The 17,328-nt window shown below is 40.9% G+C and overlaps 1 long non-coding RNA gene across 2 annotated transcripts in view; it reads right to left on the bottom strand.

The window, feature by feature from the left end:
- The window catches only part of LOC118678847, a 388,841-nt gene that overhangs the window by 130,469 nt on the left and 241,044 nt on the right, over nucleotides 1-17,328 (bottom strand). For both annotated transcript variants that reach the window (XR_004975049.1, XR_004975050.1), the window contains exons 5-6: nucleotides 15,481-15,612; nucleotides 2,476-2,588 (exon numbers count right to left, since the gene is read on the bottom strand). This is a non-coding gene — a long non-coding RNA (uncharacterized LOC118678847). The remainder of the gene's footprint in view (nucleotides 1-2,475; nucleotides 2,589-15,480; nucleotides 15,613-17,328) is intronic.

The following is a 17,328-nucleotide window of genomic DNA, read 5'->3' as shown; positions in this document are numbered from 1 at the left end:
GGACTTATTTTTCACCAATTACACAGCAATGGCAATACCCTATGGCCCTAACTCATTGAAGTAGCCTAAAATAAGAGAATACAAGTTCAATGACAGTGGAGTTCATTTTACAAGTTAGTGAGATTTAATTTTTGGCACACCTTGTATTTGCAAAAGACCTCCTTAAAACCATGCCCCCCCAAAAAAGTGTTAATAACAATTGAATACTGGGTGACCCATTTTGGTAATGTTTTATTTGAATGTAATATATTTTCTTGAGAAAGTGAACATGCATATTTAAACCTGGTTTTGTCATGTTCATATGTAGATGCACGTGTGTTTGCGTGTGCACGCACGCACACACACACACACACACACCCCAAAAGTTGCCAGCAAACCACCAGAAACTAGGCGAGAGGCAAGGATCAGACTCTCTCACGGCTCTCAAAAGGAACCACCCAGCAGACACTTTGATCTTGAACTTCTAGCCCCCAGGACTATGAGACAAGGCACTTCTGTTGTTTAAACCACTTGATTGGTGGTACTTTGTTATGGCAGCCCCCAGAAACGGATACAAACAAATCCTCTCCTCCTATTTACTAACTTACTAACAGAACAAAGTAATAGGAGACTTGGAAGAGCATGTGTTTAAGGAAAGTAATGTTGTGTGGGTAATCAGAGCCAGTTACTAAAAAAAAAAAAAAAAAAAAAAAATCTATTACCAAGGAGATCGTCTCTCTATACACAGGCTGGCAGTGAAATTATTAGGAATATTTTGGTTAGCACAGATTTCTTCTTCAACAGCACTGCAGCCAAGTAGTGTGAGCGTGGGCTGTGAGCCAGGCTAGAGAAACCACGGCTGCACGATGGAGAACGGAAGCTCACAATGGGCTGGAATTAAACCGCCTCCCTCTTTATTTAGCTTTTAAATGTGACAATGCCGTGAAAACACCCAGCTCCATGCCTGAAACTTAGTAGATGCTTAGCAAATAAATCTAACGTCGGAGACCTTTGAAATCGACATAGAGTCGCCCAGTTTGATCTTTAAGGGATAACTGCTTTCAAAAAGCTGTTAGAAGAACTCTGCGGTGGTCGATATTTGCTGTTAGTACAGCTCCTGAACACTTCCCACCAGAATACGGGCCGAAACCAATGCATATTCTCATCCATGAGCCAGCACACCAGGCTACGAAACCAGGCTTTGTGGGGTTCCCAGCACACTCATTAATGTGTGCCGCTCAGGGTGGCGTACATCAGCATGTCAGACCCTCCTTTCTTTCTTTCTTTTTTTAAAAATACATTTTTATTGATTTCAGAGAGGAAGGGAGAGGGAGAGAGAGACACATCAATGATGAGAGAGGACCATTGATCGGCTGCCTCTTGCACACCCCACACTGGGGATCCAGCCTACAACCCAGGCATGTGCCCTAACCAGGAATCAAACCGTGACCTCCTGGTTCATAGGTCGACGCTCAATCATTGAGCCACGCCGGCTGGGCCAGACCCTCCTTCCTGATGTTTCTGTTGCCCATTCTGCATTATGCCTGTTGTGGTTCCTAACATAGTCCTATGGAATTGTTCTCATGGCAACTTGGGTTTTTTCTTTGAGAGTCCAGGGCTTGGCCGAGAGTCTGCCCGTTAGAGGCACTCAAGACCAATGTTAAGCGTGTTTCTATGCCAAGAAAACCTCTGAAGGATGAAATTATGTCATGTGACATTTTAGCTGGTTTATTTTTCTGCTGCAAGGTTGCCTCAGAAATAAGAATCACATTAACACTGAAAACTTTAAAACTGCTATCTTCTCCAGTTTTCAAAGTACCTCCCAGAGACAGGGCGGATATTACTATTATTCCCGTTTGAAAAATGACAAAACTGGTCTAGAAAGGAAAGCCAACTTGCAGAGGGTGGGCAGATGTTTATCAGCCTGAACACACTCCAAGCACGCAATTCAGCAATCCTGTTCGAGCCACTCTGCTTCCTACGGCTGTCCATCGATCGTATGGCCATCGATACCATTGATGACGTGGCTTTCTAATGCAGCCACTGAGACCACTAAGAATTCTGGATCTACCAAAGCCCAACCAAACAGCTTTGGCTGTCGACACAAAGACGGAGATCTGCACAAGATGGGAGAGAGAACGGCTACTTGTGAAGAGAAGATAGCATAGGACAGTGATGGCGAACCTATGACACGCGTGTCAGAGGTGACACGTGAACTCATTTTTTTGGTTGATTTTTCTTTGTTAAATGGCATTTAAATATATAAAAATAAATATCAAAAATATAAGTCTTTGTTTTACTATGGTTGCAAATATCAAAACATTTCTATATGTGACACAGCACCAGAGTTAAGTTAGGGTTTTTCAAAATGCTGACACGCCGAGCTCAAAAGGTTCACCGTCACTGGCCTAGGAGATAACACTTCCAGAGAATACACAATGGAGTCCAATAAGCTGTGCAATGGAATACGTTTTATATATAAAACCCCTGGATTACCTTTTCGTGGAAGGCTGAGCAAATCTCCATGTTGTAGGGCTGTAGGGACTACTCCAGATGGGGTTTCCAGGCCTGGATTATCAGGGGTCAGCAATTCCTGCCTCTTCCAACCTCTGGAAAGGTGTAAAAGGTAAGTTACTAAGTGACAACTTGAACACATTTAAGGAGACATTCAGCAAAATGAGGACCCTTCCCCTTTACAAGACACCTTTTATTTATTAATTTTTTAAAAAATATATTTTTATTGATTTAAGAGAGAGGAAGGGAGAGGGAGAGAGAGCTAGAAACATTAATGATGAGAGATGATGAGAGAGAGTCACCGATTGGCTGCCTCTTGCACACTCCCTACTGGGGATCAAGCCCGCAACCCAGGCATGTGCCCTGACCAGGAATCGAACCATGACCTCCTGGTTCATAGGTCCACGCTCAACCACTGAGCCATACCGGCTGGGCACAGAACACCTTTTAGAAATAGTAGGTTTTTAAAAACAAGAACTTAGTTTGACTATCTGGTCATTTCTAGCCTTTCTATGATCCACTATTACAGCTGTATTTGGAACAACTGTTGCCTGATGGATTCAATTTTTTCCTCCTCTGAATTTATTTGCTGCGTAGACACAACTTTGGTGAAACCTGTTGGACTAGGTAACCCAAAGGGAACTTTCCAATGTGGTGGAGCCCCCGCCCGTCCTTACCCAAATTTCCTACTGGAATTTTGGAAAGCACTGACCACTTTTCTTTTTCCCCTCTAAGTGTACCACACCTCAAATTCTCATTTTTCCACTCTGTGGGCAGTTCTTGCTTTCTGATCCCTGTTCTCCATCAAAGCAAACCCGACAACTCCAGGTACTTCCCATAAAGACTTTAGCAGCTGGAACTCGGCACCTCTACCCGGTCAGAGGAGGCAAGATCACCTTTGGTGCGCTCTCCTAAGCCCCCGATTCTGATTAGTCCGAGGAAAAGTACCAAGGATTTCCAGCTGACACAAAACACATCCCTAACCAACTGGCTCCCAATGGGGAAAGCTTCCCATGGGCTCCTGGAGGAGACCTGCTGCCTTGTGACCAGGTCTTGGTTGGAGTTCAGGGAGTAGTAACGGGAGGCTACGCCCTTCTGATTCAATGATCAGAGGGGGACTTCGGATAATGAAGTTCTCCGGTGTCATTTTGACACTAGACAGATGCATTTTTGTCATCGTGGACACAAATAGAGCTGGGGATGCGTGTGGAACAGGCCATGACTGCTGACTTTTGCTCTCTGATGGGGTGCCAGTGTTTTGAAAATGTTCCCTTGTTCTTTCATCAAGGAGCATCCTCGATTCGGTTGGTACTTTGGTTGAGGAATCAGCCTGGTCCCCATTTTCCAAATGCATTGCTCCTGACTAAGAAAGCAAAGCAACCGCCCAGGACCCACGTCTGCTGCTTTTTGGATCCGTATCTCTCTCTCTCCTGCACCGGAACCTGGCAATTTCCGCTTTCATAACGCTGCTTTTAAGAAACAGGGGAGTCACTATAGACACATTCTTTCTGATGGACTCTCTTGGATCCATTTGGGATCATGAAGTAGTTCAAGACCAAACCAGCTGAGGTGTTTGGTAGGAATTGACCACAGGATGCAGTTCTTGGGGACGAATAAAAGTGTGACTCAGTTTGACTTACTAGCATCCCCAGAACTGTCCGTGTACCATGGGAAAAGCAGCATATAAGGAGGACTGGAATCAATATATGGGATCCTGAGAACCCCTCAACATTTGCTTTGAGGCAGTGTCCTCTTAACCCTTGCTGGATCTCTTTGGTGAAAACATGGGAAGTAGTCTCATCTCCCCATCTGGTTGCATTTTTCTTATCCTTCTCACTGTCTCTGCCCACACCATGTGCCCAACACATTTCTTGAACAGACAAGTCAGTTTCGGGAGAATACCAGTTCACTCTGTCCGGTTTCAGTTTTGCACTGGTTGTGCCTGATAAGAGTGTCTATATGTTATATAGCTTACTACTTAGGCATACAGCCTTTATAAATGAAACCCACAATGAATGCACAGAAATTTTAAAAAATTAGAATATCAAAGAATGAGTGAAATGTAAAAATCTGTTCCAACTCCTTCATTTCACTGGTGCATAAACTAGATCCCAGATAAATGAATTGACTAACAAATATTTATGAGGAAATTTAATAATGAAGGGGATCGAAATATGCTACCCCCAAATGTCACCTTGGCGTATAGATTATTTTGAGCGGAAGACAATGGAGAAACAACTAATGTATAAAGGAGCCTTCTGAGAACTTAACTTCTCTTTTTTAAAAAGAGCTCTTTAAAAAAAATATTTTTATTGATTTCAGAGAGGAAGGGAGAGGGATAGAGAGATAGAAACATCAATGATGAGAATCACTGATTGGCTGCCTCCTGCCCGCCCCCTACTGGGGGGGATCAAGCCTGCAACCCAGGAATGTATCCTTGGCTGGAATCGAACCTGGGACTCTTTAGTCCACAGGCCGATGCTCTATCCACTGAGCCAAACCAGCTAGGGCCTGAGAACTTCTCTTACCTGGTACAAGCAGACACTTCTCAGAAATGAGGACCACCATCATCCTCATTCCAGAGGAGTCTGTGGCCAGGAAGAAGATGGAAAGTCGGCACTGAGATGAGATAGATTTAGCTAATGAACCTTACTAAAGTAATTCTCATTTTCAATTAGTCTCCTTAGATAGAAAGCTTTCCACAATTTACTGCCCCTGTAGCTCCAAAGCCTCCTTCCCTTTGACTAGTCACTTCTCCACAATTTATTGCCCTTTGTTAAAATGGTATATAAACTTCCAAGTTTAACTGCTTTTACGGGGTTTTCACTTCTTTTTTTGTGAAGTCCCCATGCACATAAAAACTTTGACATCAATAAAAAAAAACACATATACTTTTTTCTTCCATTAATCTCTTGTTAGTTTAATTCATAGGTCCCAGCTACAGAATTTAGAAGAATAAAGGAATTTTTTTTTCCTTTCCTCACAGTGGCTAAGTTAAGACTAAGACTCCCTGGTCTTTTGATATTCTGTTTGGCATTCAAAAGAAAATGTGAAAGACCAAAGTCATATTCTGCTGATGAAAGTTTCTCAATATATTAAAAATTGTTTCTCATGTTGATAGTGTGTTTCTATTTCTGAATTAGAATGTTTAGAGGAATGAGGAGAATGAAATAATTTCAAATTAAGATTGGGTCTACTGGAAATGATTGAGGATACTATTTTCTTTGAATTCACTGGGCAATTTTCATATAATGAAAATTGATCCACTCAGAAAAAAATTCGGGGGTGCCTGTCCCACATCCACCATCACTCCCACCGGGTAAGTGTTTATGTAAATGAGTAGAGGATAGCGCGTCAAAAGCCCGCGCCTTAAAGTCAAGTAGACCCCGGTTAATCCATTGATTTATGACATAAAGACGGGTTGTGAGCGCTTGGACCGCATTACTTGCAGTGTGTATTGACCCAGCAGACAAATTGCTTGAGGGTCCTGAAATGTCACTCTGATATTCATCTTAGTCCTTCGGAAAGCGGCACGATTTCTGCAGCTTCACTTAAGAGACGGTAGAAAATCCAGAGGCGGCTGAGCAGAGTGAGCCTCCATGCTTGATTTCCTGCCTTCGTCGGTGAAATCCAGCCGGGGCTTTAGAGAAAGCTCAGCCATTTTTCATAAGCAGGGCAAGCAGCTGATGGAATCCTTTTGGTATGGCACGCAGAAGGGAACTGACTCGAGGAGGCCTACACTGCTTATTTATGTGTAGAGTTTAATGCTAAAAGGTGCCATTAAAGGTGAAGACCGCATCTAGTGTCAAAGCAGTTAAAATATTAAACATCCCTAATGACTGCTTTTAAGTCATTGCTATTCCTTACAAAAACAAACCAGTGCTGGATTAAGTGCGGGGCACTCACGTGACAAATGATACCAGTCATCTGGATTTCTCATTACGGAGCTTCTGCCAAGTTCAGACCCTGCCAAGGATGATTTAACCATTCAGAGTGTCAAACTGACCTTGAACTTGGGGAGGAGGTGGGGGGAAGCCTCAGTGCCTGTGCATTGTTTTCCTGAGTTCTAAAATATGGAGGAGACGAAGCCGTAAGTTTGACCACCTTTCTTCACCCCCGTCGTAAAAATCTTCACCCTGCCTAATTACACCATTAAGACTGTGTGTGCTGGAGGCCTCGTTAGCTTTCACATATTAAATCAAAGAAATACTTTTAAGAAAGGTTTTTAGAGGACAATGGGAGAACACAGAGATAGAGGGATTAGGACTCCAGAGCCGGCAGAATGAAAGATGATGATGGTTTAATTGGAGGTGTCTGTTTGTGTGTGTTTTTGCTGCCCTGAGAACTATGAGGCCGCAGTGGTAGGCCGGCGGAGCAACAGGGAAGGAAATATTGTCTGAGCCATGGGGCTGCAATTCTGAATGCATTTTTAAAAAAGGTACTGAGTTCTCAACATAAGTAAGCACAAATAATTAGTGTTAAATGCTCCCTTGTCGCTCTGCTATTGGATTGGTAGATATAACTGTTGTAGAGCTCAAGGAATTAAACTTCACATCATCATTCCAGTCATGAGCAGTTGCTACCTAATCATAGTTATCATGAAGTCACCCTCTTTTAAAAAAAAAAAAATATTGATTTCAGAGAGGGAGGGAGAGGGAAAGAGAGATAGAAACATCAATGATGAGAGAGAATCATTGATTAGCTGCCCCTTGCACGTCCCCTACTGGGGATTAAGCCCACAACCCAGGCATGTACCCTTGACCAGAATTGAACCTGGGACCCTTCAGTCTGCCAGCTGATGCTCTATCCACTGAGCCAAACCAGCTAGGGCAGTCACCCTCTTTTAGGCTGAATGAAATTGCATGTCATGGGGATGGCTAAAGGGTTGTTAAAATATTCTGGAAGTAGTTTGTTGTTTGTAGTATCTAGATCAGTGATGGCGAACCTATGATCTCATATTTTTGGTTGATTTTTCTTTGTTAAATGGCATTTAAATATATAAAATAAATATCAAAAATATAAGTCTTTGTTTTACTATGGTTGCAAATATCAAAACATTTCTATATGTGACACGGCACCAGAGTTAAATTAGGGTTTTTCAAAATGCTGACATGCCGAGCTCAAAAGGTTTGCCATCACTGATCTAGATCATGGAGGGAGAGGAGGAAGTTTTGCTGAGTCCCACAGCACATGCCCTGAAGACAATCTTTCTCAAAGCATGCGTGGTGGACTGAAGAACAAATGTCCTCCAGGAAGGAGCTGGTGGTTGGTGGGAAGTGAAATTCATGAGATTTCTCACTCATCCAAACTGTTCTCCAAGTCACATGGAAACAACTTCTCCACCGAGACCTGGCATTTGCTGATGAGGAATTGTATGCCTGCTTCTGGAAGTTCAGCTAGTGGATTCCATATGGTGATGGTGTCCCCATACCTTCTGACTTCCCCTAAAGCCACTGAAGTCCCATGGCGACATTTGGGACCATTCTATTAGTAAGAATTGAGCTCTTTTTCATGGGCATCTACTATCTGTCAGGCACTGTTTTACATGATGTCAAGTTTAACTTCTTATTCATGCAAAGCTTATAAGGGAAGTTTTAATCCCAATGACCTATTGGGTCTCAAAGAGAATTTAAGGTTGTTACTTAAGATTGTACAACTAATATTTGAAAGAAGCGAGGTTTCAATTAGGCCTGCATCACTACGAAGCCCAGTTTCCTCCCATCCAAGGACTAACCAGGCCCGACCCTGCTTAGCTTCCGAGATCAGACGAGATCGGGCGCGTTCAGGGTGGTATGGCCATAAAAGCCCAGTTTTCTACTCCACGCTGTCCATGCTTGTCCATGCCTGTCCCGATCAGTCACCCTGCTGGCCAGAGGTGGTTGTTAGTTATTACTTTTCTTCATTATGTCTCATTTCTTTACTTATATAGTTATGAATTTAGAAGAGGCTATAGACTCTTTCATTGAAGTTTTTTTTTTTTTTGGGGGGGGGGGGTATCTGTTTTTTAAATCAAAGCTAGTTTGGAAGAATGGTTTGCATGCTGTCTCCTCAGAAGCTGCTCTGTAAGCCTGTGATTCCAGGAACCAGCACTAAACTTGACATTCATTCATCTCTAAGTTCTTTGCTAGAAAAGAGGTTTGAGAACTTGATGAAAAGTAGTCACTTCTCGGTCACAACTATATGATAGACACATTCATTATTAGACACATTCATTACCCTTAGGATCTACTGGTCAATGTGATTTTTTTTCAAGGGGTCTTGAAGGGAAAGGTTAAAAAAGAATGAGCTATGCCATTTTTGAACCATCAGGGGGATTCACTCTCTGGACAGGATTTCAGAAATTCTGAATACCCACAGCCCCTAAGCGTTTCAGTTCTGGCCTCTTCTCTGTTCTCCATCTACATGTTCCAACACTTCTCTATTTATTTTGGTGCTGAAAAAGTTTGCAACTCATTGTTTATACTGCTAAGAGTCGCTTCTTTGAATTGCCTTCCCCTAGTTGAAGGGCAAAATTATGCTGGGGGCAAAACTGTAAGAAAGTTAAAGTTTATCCTTGGCACCATTCTCATCTGCCCCGCCCCAGCCCCCATTCTTGGCCTTGTAATTGGTTTCTATTACTTGTGCCCAATGGTGTTGTATTTCCCCATCTCCTATCCAAGATAAAGTGTTCAGTAAACTCATTCATACTAAAGGATTCTTAAATTAATAATAGACTTTTCAGCAGTTTTCTTTATAAATCTTAAGAGAAAAAACCCAGGGATCAATAATGATCTCAAAGGTATAAATGACTCACTGTAGTGGACAAATGCTGTGTGTGTGTGTGTGTGTGTGTGTGTGTGTGTGTGTGTGTGTTGTATGTATATGTTATTCACACAATCACTTCCTTATGTGGCACCACAAACACTTCACCCACTTGGGGCCAGGGATGGGTATGTGAATCAGGATGGCTGTCTCTCATTTACAATGAATTGTAAATCACCAATTCTCATCCCACTTTGGGGTTGGTTTTTGAGCTAGGTTGATCCAAGTTTTCTGGTACTTGGAATTTAAAGGATCCTGACCGACACATTAATGGCATGATTTAACATATCTTTGAGTGAGATAATTTGGGGTGGATCTTATTCCCGTTGCCTCTCTTCTACCTTGGAATGTTGCTTTGCTATTACTTTTGAAAAATAGTGCTATGTTGACATCACAGTCTGCAGTTATTTGCCAGTAGGCAGCTGTGATGTTTTTCACCATTTCTTAGTGTCTTCAACGTGATTCAATTCAATTCAATTCAATTCAATTCAATTCAATTCAATTCAATTCAATTCAATGCAGTTTAATTAATCTAGACTAGGTGCTCAATGAGTTACTCTTCTAGAAGGTAAGCAGCAAACCATTTAGGTCACTTTGTAGGAAGACAGCTCTTTCACTTATAGGGGTTTGGAAAGTATAAGCTACCATTTCAGATTCTGAGTGACAACCCATACATCTTTTAAGTCCATCTGTTGAGAATTGGTGAAAATCAATGACTTGCCTCTGTTTTGACCTTTGATGCAACGTGAGGTCTTTGGTAAGTAGAAGATGGGACTGCTGATGACAAGCTGATGCTTGACAAGTCCACCGAAAGGAAAAAGATCACTTACATTCATATTTCTAGTCCTGGGTGGTCATACGAGTTTTTCAACAGCATTGCCAACGCTCCAATTAATGAAAGACTATACAAACATGAGATGAAAGTATGAATCCTCTGGTTCTTGTTTTGAATGTCTATTTATTCCAAGTGATTATGACTGTGTATTTATTTATGTGTGTGTATGTAAACTCACACAATCCTTCAGAACCTATAAATAGTGATAATAACCATCCTAGATAAATATCACATGGGTTCCAGTGGAAGGAGAGATCAAACCGGTGGGGCTGTTATCGTTCGTACCGACACTTCCTTTTTAGTTTTTTAATATGACTTTGTTTTTGGCTCCTAGACTGTTGACATTGAGTGTGACTCAGCTTTTGCCCTCAGGACCTTCCGTTCTCCTAGCCTCTGACTTCTGCTTTCCATCTGGGGGCTGAGGTCCTCTCTGCACCTCTAAGCTCCCAGTGCAGTGAGGGGTCCTGGGTGGGAAGCCCCAGTTATGAGGGCAGGTCTGACTGATGGTTGCTGTTGCTATCCGGGTACCAAGTCAATGTCTGAGCATGTCAACTGAGGACATTCTCATATTTGTTTAGAGTGGACCAAGCTCTAAAATCAGCCAGATGAAAAATTCAGACAGTCACCTGGGGCTTTTGTCTATAGATAAACAAATAACCAATTTGAATGACTTTTTTTTTTAATGACTTTGGCTTAAGGATGTATCTTACACAACAAAACCCAGCATGCTTTCTTCGATTAGCTTGACTGGTTAAGAAAGTCACATAGAAAAAGACAGAATTAATTTTGTATATTGACTCAAATTTAAACGTGGAACTTCACTTTTTGTGTGTGACTGATTTGAATCAAATCTTAATTTTATGTCATCCATAACCTAAATGAGATCAATTCTTTGATGATAACAAATTATCTTAGTAATAAGAGCCTTTAATATGTTCATAGCCTTACTCAGGTCCTTTTCATTGGCTCAATGGGTAATTTTTATTCATTGTATATTAGACTGTGACTATATATGTACATTTTATTGGTCAGTTTGATTATAAGAATCTGCATCTGAAAAAAATCACAGAAATTATCTTATTTAACCCCCATTATTTTTCTCCAAAATCCGCAAACAACATTAAATTGTAACTTTTCCCCCTTCCCATTCATCTTTTTTTAAGTTTATTTTTGATACTATTACAGATGTCCCTCTGCCTTTGTCCACCTCCACCCAGCCCTCGACACCACCCATCCCAATATGTTTATGGATTATGCTCTCTTTTGTCCAATCCCCACTCCCCTACTTAAATTATAACTTTTCAATGAGTTATTTCAACTTTATAAATATAGAGGGTTTTTTGCACAGAAACCTGTCTTTTCAAATGACTTAGATCAAGTTGATTGGTACTCATTCATTATGATGTTTCAAAAAAGAAAACTGGCTATAAAAATGGTACAGCCAATAACTTAAGCATGGAATTGTGTACAGTGCCTTCTGTGACCCAGCCCTGAAAGTCTCACTCCCTCACCACCAATACATTGCATCCGATTTCAAGGGGAGAAACCATAGACCCCATCTCTCAATATCAAAGCTCTGTTGCAAGAAGCTGTCATTCTGGCCATTTTGAAAACATCACCTGACAAAGTAAGTCATTTAGAGCATTTGGGTTGATGAAATGCTGCCCTTGAGTAAGAAATTAGTCGAAAGACCTTGAGCACGTGGTGCTTCTATTTATTGGCTGAAATGTATAAATGATACACACTTGGAAGAGTGGATCGCATTCATTTATTCACTGGTATAATCAGGCATCTACTGGTGACCCAAATACCCCATCTCCCATCCTCAATTTATGGCTCCTAGTCTACAAAATCAAACAGCATTGAAAGATGGGCCCCACTCATAACAGAAATGAAAAGTCATCTTGAAAACACCACACAAGGTTTTCATGTTTTGTTTTCTCATCTACCCTTTGTTTGAATCAAAGCCCAGCCTGGTAGGGTTTCACAGTGGCTTTCTTTAGGGTTAATTGCTGGAGAGGTGTCTTTTGCTAATGAGATTGGGCAAGAGAAACGGTAACTGGCATTCCTCAGACTGGGGCTCATGTATTTAAAAACATAGCTAAGGGTTAAACAGACGTTTGAAACAGAAGAGCCTTTTTGTGCTTGTTGTTGTTCTTGCTATTATTTTAAACATGAAGCTTCATGTTCCCAAACTACTTATGCCCTTTCATAAGAAAGGGCAGTCCTCCTTGAAATTCTCCCACATGAGCCAGAAAAGACATTACTGAATGTCGCCCTCTCACCTGAGTGAGAAGTCGAGTTTCTCTCTGTTCGCTGGTGCTATTTTTGCCCCCAAGAGAAATATTCTTTTATCTCTGCTTTGGCTTTCTTTGCCTTGCTTTCTATTCTTTCATGGATGAAACAATACCAGGGAGACATCAGTTACAACTGCATGTGGTTAACTAGGGTGCAACCCAGCTTTACAAGGCACTCTGCTCTGACCACATCACTCCTCTAAATGCTTCTCAATTACCTACAATCGCCATCAACTAAAACCCCTGTTTGCACACTTTCTGGGGGTGCCTTCACCCCTTCTGCAGGAGGGTCCTGCTACAGGAGGGACCATGGGTGTTTTATCAAAGGGACAGTCCCTATGATATAAACTGTTGTCTACAGGAGGGAAGCCAAAGAGACTTCATGTAATGTCCATGGCACTGACTTTTGTCTGTTATGAATATCACCAGTGTGGTGCTACTATCCGAATCTAGATGGCATCCCAGGAGTTACTCTTTGGAATAAGAGCTGGTTTGGTTTGATATCAAGAATAGGGAACTTGGAACAGACTGTCGAATCTCACAGGGAAGGCAAGGGTGGGTGGGTGGGTAGGAAGAGATCAACCAAAGAACTATATGCATAACCCATGGACACAGACAATAGGTTGGTGAGGGCCTGGGATGGGGAGCAGAGGCGAACTTGAAGGAGTCACAATAAATATATTTTTAAAGGATTTTTTAAATGCATAAAAATGAAAAAAAAATAGGGAGCTTGGAAAACACAGTTTTCTAAGAAGTATACTTTTTTAACTCTTAGCATTTCTAATCATCAGGTTAGACTAGATTGCAACTAGCTTAACTATTTAACCAGTAATTCTTCTAAGTATTTCTCCTTGTGTCTAGATGCTATTAGGGATACAACTGGAAGTTGTAAACCAGCTAGAAGTTTTGATTGATTCATAAAAATGTATGATGATACCTTCATTTCTGGATATCAAAGAGCTCTTGAGAATTTCACTTCAGTTTCCACTGTCTGACTCTAGGCATATATTCAGAAGCTTTTATTGGCGTCTTCTTTGAGGATTAAAGAAAAGGTTGTACATGCACCTCAACCTGGACTTCACATAAAAATCAACCCAAAATGGGTCATGGGGATTTCAATGTAAGATGATACAACTTAGGAAAAAAAGTTAGGAGAAAATCTTTGGGAGCTAGGACTACATAAAATTTTTAGACTTGACAACAAAAGCACAATAAGAAGAAAAAGTAATAAATTTGGCCCTGGCTGGGTAGCTCAGCTGATTAGAACATCATCCCAATATGCTAAAGTTGCGGGTTTGATCCCTAGTCTGGGCACATACAAAAATAACCAATGAATGCATAAACAAATGGAACAACAAACTAATGTTTCTCTCTTTCTCAAATCAATAAAAAATTTTAAAAAAGTAATAAATTGGAGCTCATCAAAATTAACTTTTGCTCTGCAAAAGACCGTGTGAGGGAGAGACAAAAATCAAGCTACCTTATTGGGAGAAAACCTTTGCAAACCACATACCCAACAAAGGCCTTGTATCTAGAATATGGAACGAACTCTCAACACTCAACAGCAATAACAAAAACAGCCCAATCCGAAAATGAGCAAACACGAACAGGCATTTTGCAGCAAAGGATGTACCGGTGGTAACATAAGCCCATGAAAACACGTTCAACATCACCAGCCAGTAGGGAAACGCAAAGTAAAACCACGAGCTATCACTACATGCCTATCAGGGTGAAAATAAACATCCGTGCCCACACCACATGCTGGTGAGAATGCAGAGAAGCGAGATTGCTGGGAATGAAAGTGGTGCAGCCGCTCTGGAAGAGAGCTTGGCAGTTTCTTTCAAAACTCAACATGCACTTACCGTATAATTCAGCAACTGTAGCCTTGGGCATTGATCCCAGGGAAGTGAAAACTGATGTTCACACGAAAACCTGTACATGAATGTTCAGAGAAGCTTTATGGGTGATAGGCCCAGCCTGGAAACAACCCAAATGGCCTTCAACAGGTGAGTGGTTGAACAAGCTAGGACACCTCCACACCAGGCATGTTATGCTATGTAGCAATAAAACTGTTCATACAGGCAAAAGAGGGGATCCATCTTAAAGGAACTTTGTGGAGTTCGAAAAACCAATCTCAAAATGCTAACCTGTGTGATCCCATTCACACAACCTTCTTAAAATAATAAAAATGAGCCCTGGCCGGTTTTGCTCAGCGGTTAGAGTGTCAGCCCGTGGACCGAAGGGTCATGGGTTCAATTCCTCAAGGGCACATACCTCAGTTGGGGAGGCAACCAGTTAATGTGTCTCTCTCACATCGATGTTTCTCTCTCTCCCCTCCTCCTCCCTCCCTTTCACTCCCTCTGAGAATCAATGGAAAAGAATATCCTCAGGTGAGGATTAAAACAAAACAAAAAACACTATAGAGATAGAGAAGATTTTAATGGTTGACAGAAGCTAGGAAGGGAGAGGGGTGTGGAAATGGCAATAAGGGTTAAAACAGAGGTCTTTGGAGATAGAATAGTTTTGTATTTTGATTTGTGATGATGGTTACAAGAATCTATACATGTGATAAAACTGCAAGATATATACAAGTGCCTGCACACACACACACACACACACACACACACACACACACTCTCACACACTCACACGAATGTATGAGTACCCATAAAACTTGTAAACTTTGAATAAGCTCCCTAGATTGTGTCATTGGGATTTTCCTGGTTGTGCTACTGCACCATAGTCTTGCAGGATGGTACCACTGAGGAAAACTGGGTGAAGGGTACATGCATCATGCACACTCCCCTACCATTTTCCTGCAACTCTCTGTGACTATATAATGACTTCAAGAATAAAACATTATTAAAAAGTCATGTGCTGCATTCAATGTAAGGGGCAGGCATTTATTTCTGCTAAAACCGAGGAATAAGAGAGACTAGCAGCAAACAATCTAAGAAGCGAGGAACATGGATAGGAGTGTAGTTGAAATGACTGGTAATTCATTTAGAAACTCACGGAAGGTCGTTATGTGTGATGAGTGCTGAGTTTGCTTACCTGTGTTTTCATGAATGCAGTTGTATGAAAATGAGGAGAACAGAGGGAAACACGACCAAAACACATTGGGAAGCCGGGGTCCGGGGCCCCGATTCCTGCTGGCTCGGTAGCTGCCATTAGCTTCTTCCAGACCTAAGCCCAGAAAAGACAGTAACGTGATTAAAAATATGCCAACAGGAATAAATGTATTTGCTCCCCAAATAGATTTAATCATATCTTTCAATGTCCCATTTTATATTATCTTTTTTGGAAATCACTTAGGCCTCCAATCAGATGATTGTTGGAAAAAGAAGAACAGTTTGGGAATCCAATTTTGAGATGTGTACTCTTACTCTTTCACACAAATAGATAAGCAAATTTCAAAAAACTTTCCCCCCCCCAACACAAATAGATAAGCAAGTTTTAAAATTATTTTTTCACTCAAATAGATAAGCGAAATTGGAAACTTTTCCCCACACAAATAGATAAGCAAGTTTTGAAATGTTTCTATAGCTTTTCAGCAATGGTAGTAGATATGAAATATATATATATATATAATTTTTGAGCGGTTCCAAAAAATGTCATGCCTTATTAAGAACTTTCAAAGAGTGCAAGAGTTGCATAATTTATTTTTTGAAAATTGCCACTTATTATAGCAGTAGGGGACGTCTTTAAAGATGATGAAACATCCACACAGCGTATTATGCTGGAAACTGGATATATTACATTTCAATATATTACTAGGGGGGGGTCTCTAGGAAATAAGTGACATATGTATGGGGAAAAGTATGTAAAGCACCCACCATTCAGCTAAAATGGGGGCATGTAAAAGTAAATATACATATTTGCTTATATTTTTTAAAAAAATCAACGGGAAAAACATAACACTTAAAAAATGATTACTTCGCTCAGCCTGTGTAGCTCAGTGGTTGAGCATCAACCTATGAACCAGGAGGTCATGGTTCAATTCTAAGTCAGGGTGCGTGCCAGGGCTGCAGGCTTGATCCCCAGTAGGGGGCGTGCACGAGGCAGCCGATCAATGATTCTCATCTTTGATGTCTTTCTCTCTCCCTCTCACTTTCTCTCTCTGAAATCAATACAAACATAAAAAGTAAATTTAAAAAATGATTACTTAGAGGGGAAGTAGAGAAAAGGTGAAAGTTACAGGGACAGTAAGTCAACTTCTCTCAATAAACCTGTTTTGTTTTTTTTTTTACATCTGACATTACAACCACATACAGATTTCATACAATTTTAAAATATAATAAAATTAAAAAGCAACTCCTAAAAACAGAAAGGAAAATAAAACACAGGGACCTAACTAACTCTGCATGGGGCTGGTGGCGTGACCTCACAGAGAAAGTCTCTCTAGGTGACTTTAAAGCCAGGACTCTTACTGAACAAAAGGAAGCTGAAAAAAATCCTCAACTTTTTCTATGCTATGTTTTTGATAATAGTATTAGCGCTGTTATTGAGCAATGATTGGATATTTGGTATGAAAGAATGATTAGCTTGTTTTTTTTGTTTAGATGTGATAATCTCACAAGTATGTTTGGAAAGAATCATTATCTTTTGGAGACACATGCTGAAATATTGACCAATGATGCTAAGGTTTGTTCATTTCAAGTAATCCAGGGGCTAGGGCAGTGGGTGAAGTACAGAGGAAGATGGCCAAATTGGTCATTCCTGGAGCTGGGTGATGAGCATGTAAGATTCATGCTCTTATTCCCTGTACTTTTGTATCAATTTGAAAATTTTCAAATTAAAATATGAAAAATGTCAATCAAGTAAGAGTTGAAAAATTCAAAACAAAAGCTCATGCATTGCTTTCTTCAGTGATATGGAAGATGCTCTCTATAGAAATGCATT

Source organism: Myotis myotis, unplaced genomic scaffold (genome assembly GCF_014108235.1).
Source record: "Myotis myotis isolate mMyoMyo1 unplaced genomic scaffold, mMyoMyo1.p scaffold_m19_p_21, whole genome shotgun sequence".
Taxonomy (NCBI): domain Eukaryota; kingdom Metazoa; phylum Chordata; class Mammalia; order Chiroptera; family Vespertilionidae; genus Myotis; species Myotis myotis.
This window is presented reverse-complemented; position numbering and strand designations above follow the sequence as displayed.